This window comes from Geotrypetes seraphini, chromosome 18 (genome assembly GCF_902459505.1).
Source record: "Geotrypetes seraphini chromosome 18, aGeoSer1.1, whole genome shotgun sequence".
NCBI classification, from domain to species: domain Eukaryota; kingdom Metazoa; phylum Chordata; class Amphibia; order Gymnophiona; family Dermophiidae; genus Geotrypetes; species Geotrypetes seraphini.
The window spans coordinates 13,377,813-13,388,081 of NC_047101.1; positions in this window are offsets into that span (position 1 = coordinate 13,377,813).

A 10,269-nucleotide genomic window follows, 5' to 3' on the forward strand; every position below is an offset into this window, starting at 1 on the left:
CTGCTCTCAATTGTCTGGGCGCGCCTTTGTCCCGGCGCGCTTTTGACCTGACACCATTCAATGCAGGCAGAGCTTCAGAAACGCCCCAAGCACAAAGAAAGCCCAAAAAGGAGACAAAAACACTGAATAAAATAAGAAAAAGGAGAGAGCAAAACAGAAACATTCCTTCAGGCATGCGTGCAGAAGGGAGAAACTGTAGGTGGTGCTATAGCTCCCAGTGAAGAACATGAGTCACAGAAAAAAGCCGGAGTGGATTCCTTCTGCATAAGGCACACGGCCATTAGGATACAATTTTTTGCTCACCTATTGCACTGGAAAGCCCATTCCCTAATTACTCACACCCACTTGGCCTGGTGTCTGCCAATAGCACAATTCACACTATTTCAATCATGCAGATTAATTAGACAGATACTGGGCTGATCCAGTTTTGGTCCTGCATTTCCTAAAGGAATTAACTACAAATCCAGATTCGGAGGAGCAAAACCTGAACTAAATCAGAGTGGCAGGGTTGGCTCAGGTAGGAAGGCAACCATGTTTTATTTTTCTTATGTAATTTGAAACTAGTTTCACAAAATCTTGTCTTTTTTAAAAATTGCAGCTGTAAGCCTGTTTAGCTTGGGATGTGCCCTAGAACTTGGAATGACCTTTATGATAGAAGACGTCCTCGACGTTGGCATTTCAGTTTGCTGAGTTATGTTACAGCACATGCCTGATCGGTCAGCAGGCTTAAAATATATTTTATAATTTGTGCCAGCTCAGCTCATACAGAGTTAACTCATGTTACCAAATATTTTCCACCTCACCAATTAACAGCAACAAACATTTCATTACTTAAGAACATAAGAATTGCTGCTGCTGAGTCAGAACAGTGATCCATTGGGCCCAGCAGTCTGCTCACTCGGTGGCCCTTAGGTCAAAGCCCAGTGCCCTATTTGAGTCCAGCCTTACCTGCATCCGTTCTGGAACTTGTCTTGAATCCCTGGAGGGTGTTTTCCCCTATAACAGCCTCCGGAAGAGCGTTCCAGATTTCTACCACTCTCTGGGTGAAGAACTTCCTTACATTTGTACGAAATCTACCCCCTTATAACTTTAGAGAGTGCCCTCTCGTTCTCTCTACTTTGGAGAGGGTGCACAACCTGTCTTTATCTACTAAGTCTATTCTCTTCATTATCTTCAATGTTTCGATCATGTCCCCTCTTTTCAAAGGAGGCCCAGTTTCTCTAATCTCTCACTGTACGGCAACTCCTCCAACCCCTTAACCATTTTAGTCGATTGAAGAAAAAGGCACGGTTTGGTCTATGTTTTCAAGATATATACGATTTCATTTCACTTGGAATCTTGTTTAATTTTTCAGGTTAGAGAACAGAGACCCAATAGTTGTCTTGCTGTAGAATCACAGGCTCTTAACAAAGGACTGTAGAGTAGTTTCAAGTCTACTCTTCCAAGTTTGAATCTTTTTACATGATTTTAAAATACTGGAAGATTAATCAAATATTTAAGAAAAAAATAAAAATTTATATTTATAGAAGGGCATTTTCTAACTTGTAGTTAAAAAAAGATAAAAAAGGTAATAGTTGCTAGTTTTCAGGAGCAAAATACTAGGGGTATATAGCCAGAAATGCTTTGTTTTGGGTCATTTGCAATGCTTTTCATTTTTATTCCATTCTTTTTCTGAAATAACTTGTTATACTTAATATAGATTTTCATATCCTACTGCAAGGAAAATCTTTTTCAGCTCAACTATGAGCAAAAAGTAAAACCTGGACCTAGAATGTCTCTTTTGGGCAGATCTGGAGTATCAGCCAGGATGTCATCACTGAGGTCAGAAGTATTAAGCTATCAACAGATAGCAGGGAAGGTTCTGGGCAAGCCCAGTTTTGGCCTTGCAGTCCTCTCCCTCCACCGGCAAGCCTGACTTCATCTAAAGGTATGTCTTATAAAGGCCATAACTCCTTCTATCCCACACCTAACCCTGGGGCTCCTGCTAATATCCCTCATCACCAAATTCCTCTTCTGGCAGCAGAAATGTCCCTTCTCATTCAGAACGTGGTGGAGAAATATAAAAACATGATGGCAGATAAAGGCCAAATGGCCATTCTAGTCTGCCCATCCACAGTAACATTATCTCTTCCTCTAAAACAGGGGTGTCAAACTCAATCACATAAGGAGCCGAAATCTAACACATAGGCAAAGTTGCGGGCCAAATTTTTTATTAAGATACTTAGGGGTCCTTTTATTAAGGTACACTAATTGATTTAGTGCGTATTAAAGATTAGTACATGCTAAATGCACACCTTAATATAAGGACCCTTACTCTTAGTAGAAGTATAGGATTACAACCTCTCCAACCCCACACTGGCTCTGTGGTGTAAACAAAATAAGTAAAAAAAGACTCTTCCTCTCTCTTTTAGGTCCTAGTTCACACTTGCTGTCTAACACCAGCTCTGGCAGGACACACATTTCAAATCTGACATATTGTAATCACAGAAAATAAAATTACTTTTTATACCTTTTGTTGTCTGGTCATTATTCAAATCATGTTGGTCCCAAGCTCTGGTTGTCTTCTGATAACTCGCTTGCCAGGGTCTCCTGCCCATTTGTTGTTTCCTTCTTTCTCTGTGCTAACCATCCATCTTCAATCTCTGTCCTCCCCTTCCGTTTACCTTCCCTCTCCCAGAGGTCTGGCATCTTTCCTTTCTTTCGTCTCCATCCCCACAGCTGTAGTGATGGACCCCCACCATCTCTCCTTTTCTCAACTACCCTTTTATCCATCTCTCCCTCCTTCACCACCACCCCAGGGTCCATCTCTCCTTTTCTATCCCAACTACCCTCTTATCCAGTATCTCTATCCCCCTCCCCACACTATCCCTCAGGTCCAACTTCTCTCCTTTTCTGTTCCTTCCCTCCCATTGTCCTCCATCTCTCTCCCTCTCCTGTTTTTAGACCCATTATTTCTTCCCCTACCCTGTCTGACACATGCACATCTCTTTGGACCCCTTTTTCCCTCCTTCCGTATACTTCTACATCAGGGCCTGCCCCCCCAACCCTCTCACGGAAGCCTTGCATGTTTTCTTCTTCTTTCTAGCATCCTCCGGCTTCCCGGTCTCACCTTCAAAGCAGCCTGCAGAGGATCGCTGGTCAGCTGTAGCAATCCTAGCAGGCTGCCGTTGGCCTCTGCAGCATGTTCCCTCTGCTGTGGTCCCACCCCTCCTCTGACGTATGGGACCACAGCAGAGGGAACATGCTGCCAAGGCTACCGCAGTCTACTAGGATTGCTACAGCCGACCGGCGATCTTCTGCAGGCTGCTTTGAAGGCGAGACGGGGCAGCCGGGAGATGGTGGACAATGAGATGGAGGAAGGAACATGGTATTTTCTCGGGGGGCCAAGTTTGACACCCCTGCTCTAAGAGGTCCCAAATGCCTATCCCATGCTTTCTTGAATTCAGTCTCTTGTCTCCACCACTTTATCCAGAAGACTGTTTCACACATCTACCACCCTTTCCATAAAAAAGATTACATTGACATGCTGTCAGTGAACTCCAAGCACTAGTGTCTTACTATTCCTATACTCAATTCTTTTCTAATCATGTCCAATTGCACTCCCCCCCCCCCAATTCCTAACAAAAAGTGGTTTCGGATTTCCACCTCAATCAGAATATAATTCTGTCATCCTTCTTCCCTCTTCTGCATATCTTGCTAGTGGAATGTCTTCATACTTTACATTGCAGAAGAGCACTGCAGTCATCCATCCTGCTAATCAGCTTCTCAACACTTACAGCCTGACCAATCATAAGAACATAAGAATTGCCACTGCTGGATCAGACCAGTGGTCCATCGTGCCCAGCAGTCCGCACTCACAGCAGCCCCTAGGGTCAAAGATCAGGGCCCTGAGACTAGCCTTACCTGCGTACGTTCTGGTTCAGCAGGAACTTATCTAACTTTGTCTTGAATCCCTGGAGGGTGTTTTCCTCTATAACAGCCTCCGGAAGAGCATTCCAGTTTTCCACCACTCTCTGGGTGAAGAACTTCCTTATGTTTGTACGGACTCTATCAGCTTCTAGGTCAGGGGTCTGCAACCTTTTTCAAGCAAAGAACCATTTTATCCTAAATGTTTGACCCAAGATTTACAGAGTTGCAATGGGTAGAGAAGGGGATTTGAGATATGATTTTTAATGCAATATGGGTATATATGCATGTAACACAAAAATAAAACTTCAAGTATTTACAAAAAATAAATAAAAACGAGACTAGCATTTCATGGTAATACCACCACTGCATCAGAGTAAATAAGGAAACACTAGACAAATTTTTCCAAAACTTTTGCTTCCTTACAACAAACTGGTGATTATGATAGACCCCTTCAAAATAAACACAAAGGAGAAATTAGGTTCTTACCTGCTAATTTACTTTCTTTTAGCTTCTCCAGACCAGTAGAGGTTAACTTTACGAATGGGTATATATCTAATCATGACCAGCAGGTGGAGACTGAAAACAAAACTTTGGGACAGTATATACTATCCTCCCTTCTCTATTTCCCTCAGTCTGCCGAATAGCCAAGCAGAACCAAGAACTGGAAAACAGGAAGAAAACAATACTCCGAACAGGAGTAACAAATAACATACCCAAATGCTGTTGGAAAATGCAGAGGAGAAATACCCGAAGGAAAATGTCCCCACAGCTCGCCAGCTAAGCCAGCCGAGCCACAGCCGCTGTTCTTTAATTCTCCCCGGCCCTAGAAAAATACTAGAACCCGCAGCAAAAAACAAAAACTGCCCGCGAAAACAGCCCCAACAACAACAACAACAACAGACAGGGTGGGGACCTCTACTGGTCTGGAGAAGCTAAAAGAAAGTAAATTAGCAGGTAAGAACCTAATTTCTCCTTCTTTAGCACTCTCCAGACCAGTAGAGGTTAACTTTACGAATGGGACGTACCAAAGCAGTCCCTCTCACGGGCGGGACCCCCGAAGGGCCGATACCAGAACACGCTCACCGAACACCGCGTCCCGACGCGCCTGAACATCTACCCGATAATGTCTAACAAAAGAATACAAGGAGGACCAAACCGCAGCCTTACAAATATCCACCGGAGGCACGAGCGACGACTCAGCCCAAGAAGCCGCCTGACCCCGAGTGGAATGAGCCTTGAGAAACTCCGGAACAGGCTGCTGTTTCAGAAGATAAGCGGAAGCAATCGTCTCCTTGATCCAGCGCGCAATAGTAGCCTTAGAAGCGCCAGCTCCCCGACGAGGACCAGCCAGGAGGACAAAGAGATGATCGGACTTCCGGAATTCCTGGGTCCGCTGCACATCAGAGCGAAGGACCCGACCGACATCCAACTTGCGCAGCTGCCGTTGCTCAGAAGAGCCCTCCCGACCACCCAAGACCGGGAGAACCACCGATTGATTGACATGAAAAGGAGAAACAACCTTCGGCAGAAAGGAAGGAACAGGCCGCAAGACGACCCGCTCCCTAGACAACTCCAAGAAGGGAGCCCTACAAGAGAAAGCCTGCAGCTCAGAAATACGCCTAGCAGAAGTAATGGCCACCAAAAAGACCGCCTTCAAAGTAAGGTCCTTCAAAGAACAGTCGTCCAAGGGCTCGAAAGGCGGGCGCACCAAAACAGAGAGAACCAGATTAAGATCCCAAGAGGGAACCGAGGGCCGTAGGGGAGGCCTAAGCAACTTGGCCGCCCGCAGAAACCGAATCACATCAGGAAGAGCCGATAAACGCTGACCTGACACCAACCCTCGAAAGGTCGACAGGGCCGCAAGATGAACCCGGAGAGAAGACCAAGCCAGGCCTCTATCCAGGCCATCCTGCAAGAACTCTAGAATGTTAGGCAGAGAAGCGCGAAAAGAGGTCACTTCCCGCGCCCGACACCATTCCTCAAAGAGACGCCAAACCCGCACATAAGCCCGAGAGGTAGAAAGCCTCCGGGACCCCAACAGTGTAGCGATCACCTTGTCTGAATATCCCTTCTTGCTAAGGCGACCCCTTTCAAGAGCCACGCCGTAAGACAGAAGAGAGACGGGTCGAACAAGGGAATGGGACCCTGCATCAGAAGGTCGTCCGAGAGAGGCAGAGGAAGAGGAACCGCCACCAGGTGCCTCACCAGATCCGCATACCACGGACGTCGAGGCCAATCCGGAGCCACCAGCACCACCAAACCCGGATGGTGAACAATGCGAAGAAGCACTCTGCCCACCAGCGGCCAAGGAGGGAACACATACAACAGCCCCTCCGTTGGCCACGGCTGGACCAGAGTATCCAGACCCTCGGCCAGCCCTTCCCTGCGACGACTGAAGAAGCGGGGCACTTTGGCGTTGCCACTCGTGGCCATCAGGTCCATCAGGGGCTGCCCCCAATCTTGCACTATCAACCGAAACGCTCCGGCGCCGAGAAACCACTCTCCTGGATCCAGGAAGTGACGACTGAGGAAGTCTGCCTGAACATTTACTACCCCGGCTATATGAGAAGCCGAGAGGTCCAGAAGATGGGACTCCGCCCAAACCATGAGCCGAGCCGCCTCCTGCGCCACAGGAGTGCTCTTGGTGCCCCCCTGACGATTGACATAAGCCACCGCCGTGGCATTGTCCGACAGGACTCTGACCGACTTGCCCAGCAAAAGGGAGTGGAAAGCTAACAGCGCCAGCCTGACCGCTCTGGTCTCCAACTCGTTGATCGACCAGGAGGCCTCCTCCGCGGACCAGGTGCCCCGAGCTGAGTGGCCCATAAACTGAGCCCCCCAACCGAGGAGACTCGCATCCGTAAGGAGCACCGTCCACTGCGGGAGATCCAGACCCACCCCCTGAACCAGGTGAGGGGTCCGGAGCCACCAGCGCAGACTGCAGCGCGCCAAGCCTCGCAGGGGAACCGGAACATCCAAATCTTGCCTCCGGGGAGACCACCTCCGGAGCAGAGCATACTGAAGAGGACGCATGTGGGCCCGCGCCCACCTCACCACGTCCAGGGACGCCGCCATTGACCCCAGGACTTGGAGGAAATCTCGCGCCCGAGGACCCCGGGACGCCAAAAGCAGGCGAATCTGAGATTGCAATTTGCTCACCCGGGCCTCTGGAAGGAAGACCTTCCCCAAGGAGATGTCGAACATAACCCCAAGGCACTCCAGACGCTGAGCCGGGACCAACCGACTCTTGGAAAGGTTGACCACCCAGCCCAGCGACCGGAGAAACTCCACCACCCGAGCCGTAACCCGGGAGCTCTCCTGCAACGACTTTGCCCGAATCAACCAGTCGTCCAGGTAGGGGTGAACCAGGATGCCCACCGACCGCAAGGCTGCCGCGACGACCACCATTACCGTGGTGAACGTCCGAGGAGCCGTGGCCAGACCAAAGGGAAGCGCACAGAACTGAAAGTGCCGCCCCAAGATCGCAAAGCGAAGGAAGTGCTGATGAGAGGCCCGAATTGGAACCTGCAAGTAGGCCTCCGTCAGATCGAGAGACGTAAGAAACTCCCCCGGCTGAACCGCCAGAATGACCGACCGCAGCGTTTCCATGCGGAAAGACGGAATCTTGAGAGCTCTGTTGACCCCTTTCAAATCCAGGATGGGCCGAAAGGTCCCCTCCTTTATGGCCACCACAAAGTAAATGGAGTACCTGCCGGTGCCCCACTCCGTAGGGGACACCGGCACCACTGCCTCGAGATCTAGCAAACGCTGAAGGGTCTGACGAAAAGCCTGCGTCTTCCATGGAGTCTGACATGGAGAAGCGAGGAAAAGGTCCGGCAGAGAGCGGGTAAACTCCAGAGCGTAACCGTCCCGCACCACCTCAAGGACCCACTGATCGGACGCGATCTCGGCCCATTTGGGGAAAAATTTGCGCAGCCGGGCCCCCACCGGAACCAAAGGGGGCGCCGGCAAGGAGTCATTGCGCAGGACGGGAAGCGGGGGAACCGGCGGAGGGATTCCCTGCCCCCCGACGGGCCCCCCGAAAGGGCTGCATGCGCTGGAAGAACCGACCCCGGGAAAAACCCTGAGCCGGGAAAGAAGCAGCCCCACGCCCCGGGCGATACTTGCGAAATTCCCGCAAACGCCCCCGGGCAGCCCCACACCTAGACGCAGGGCGGGCACGGTCCTCAGGCAGACGGGGCACCTTCGAGTCCGTCAGAGTCTGAATCAACTCATCTAATTCCTCTCCAAACAAAAAGACCCCCTAAAGGGAACTTTAGTAAACTTAGCTTTGGACGCAGAATCCGCCGCCCAAGCGCGCAGCCACAAAATACGCCGCGCGGCCATGCCATAGACTTAGCCGAAATCCGCACCAAGTCATAAAGAGCATCTGAGAGGAACGAGGCAGCCATCGCAATCTTCGCTACCTCCTGATCCACTAGAGACCAGTCATCAGACTCCCGATCCAGGACACGCTCAGCCCACCGAAACACGGCGCGAGCGACTAGCTCCCCACAAACAGCCGCCTGGACCCCAAAGGCAGAGACATCAAAATCATACTTAAGAAGAGTCTCTAACGCACGCGCCTCCGAGACCCTAAGAGCAGAACCGTCCATAACAGGCACGGTATGCCGCTTAGGAAGTGCCGAGACCACCGCGTTCCCCATTGGCGAAATTAAGGTAGCCCTACCTCCCTCCGGGACGGGATACCCAAGAGCCAAGGCGCACACCAAACGAAACTGCGCCCATAGGCCACTGCGCCAACACAAAATCCCGCAAATCCTGACGCACAGGAAAAGAGCGGGAACCAGGACAGACCCCCTGAAGCAGAGGGGCCCCCATACGCGGGGTCTCCGGCGGCACCACTGCAAAAATGCAGCACCAAGGAGACCTGCTACACAGGTCTAAAAGCTCATCCCTCTGAATAAAAAAGCGCACCACGGACGCATCTGCTCTGGAAGACGGGAAACCCGCCGCCCCGCTGCCAACAGGCGTCCCCTCTAGAGGATCCTGGAAGCCCGCCAAAGCAGCCAGGTCCTCAACCAGGCCAACACGCTCCTCCGCCCACCAATTCGCAATCCAAGCCCCCCCGCGGGCGCTTGGATGAGGGAGGAGGAAGAGGGGACGCCAAACGAAAAGAGGGAGGCAAAGCCATAGGGGGCGCGGAGGGAAACCCCCCCCCGAAACCCCCCAGGCGCACGTGGGACCCCCAAAAGTCCGCACAAAGAAAGAAAATAAATTGGGGGCAAAAAACCCCTGGGGGTCCCCAGGGACTCCCTGCCCCAGCAGGGGTCCATGCTGAAACCTGCCCCTGTGTTCGCCATACAGGGGGAAGGTCACCTGAGGTTGCAGACAAAATGGAGGGGCCAGACAAAGAAAATGGCGAAGTTCCCGCCAAAAATGCTCCCTCCATGGCCTGTAGCGGCTGAGAAGACTGAACAGTCTCAGCCGCTAAGACAGGCAAGTCGGCATCAGCTGTCAAAAAATCAGCTGAGAGGGAATCCTTCGGGGAATCCCTCCGTGGGCGGTTGTGGAAGACCGGGCTTCCCCACTGCTCCAAGCCGACTCGCGAGGCACCATCGGCGGGGAGCTCTGGGCGCCTGCAGCCGCTGCCGACGGAGCTCCACCACCTCACCGACCCAAACCGCCGAGTTCAGGCCGGCCGCGAGTGCCTCGCGGCTGGACTAAAATTGTGGCCTACTCCCCCGGAGAAGGGCACAATTGCTCCAGACGCGACCTAGCTATAAAAAAGTGCTGGTTACATGAAAAAATACAGTAAAATACAGTTTTCTTAAAGGGAAACAACCCTTCAGACCAGCACTACCTCAGGATTTTTTTTTTTTTTTTACAGAACAGACTCCACAGGCTCTCGAAGCAATATGCCTTGCTTGACTTAGGGGGCAAGGCTTACTGCTGAGGCTCCTCTAAAAAAATGTGGGGAGGTGGAGGAAGTGGGGGGAGGGACCCCGCTCGTGACCCGCCGGGTTTGACACCCCCGAGGTCGGACGGACCCCCAAACAGGGCCCGACCAAGCTCCGTCCGGCCAAAAACAGGGACAATAAACCCCTAAACAAATTCCAACAGCCCTACCAAGAGAGATGGGTACAGATCACTCAACACCTGCTGGAGACTGAAAGAAGACTGAGGGAAATAGAGAAGGGAGGATAGTATATACTGTCCCAAAGTTTTGTTTTCAGTCTCCACCTGCTGGTCATGATTAGATATATACCCATTCGTAAAGTTAACCTCTACTGGTCTGGAGAGTGCTAAAGAATATAATTTCTCACTGACTGTATCATATAGGAATTTTGAGAAACACAATGGTATCTTTAATTGACTATAACATGTTTAATGCAGAAC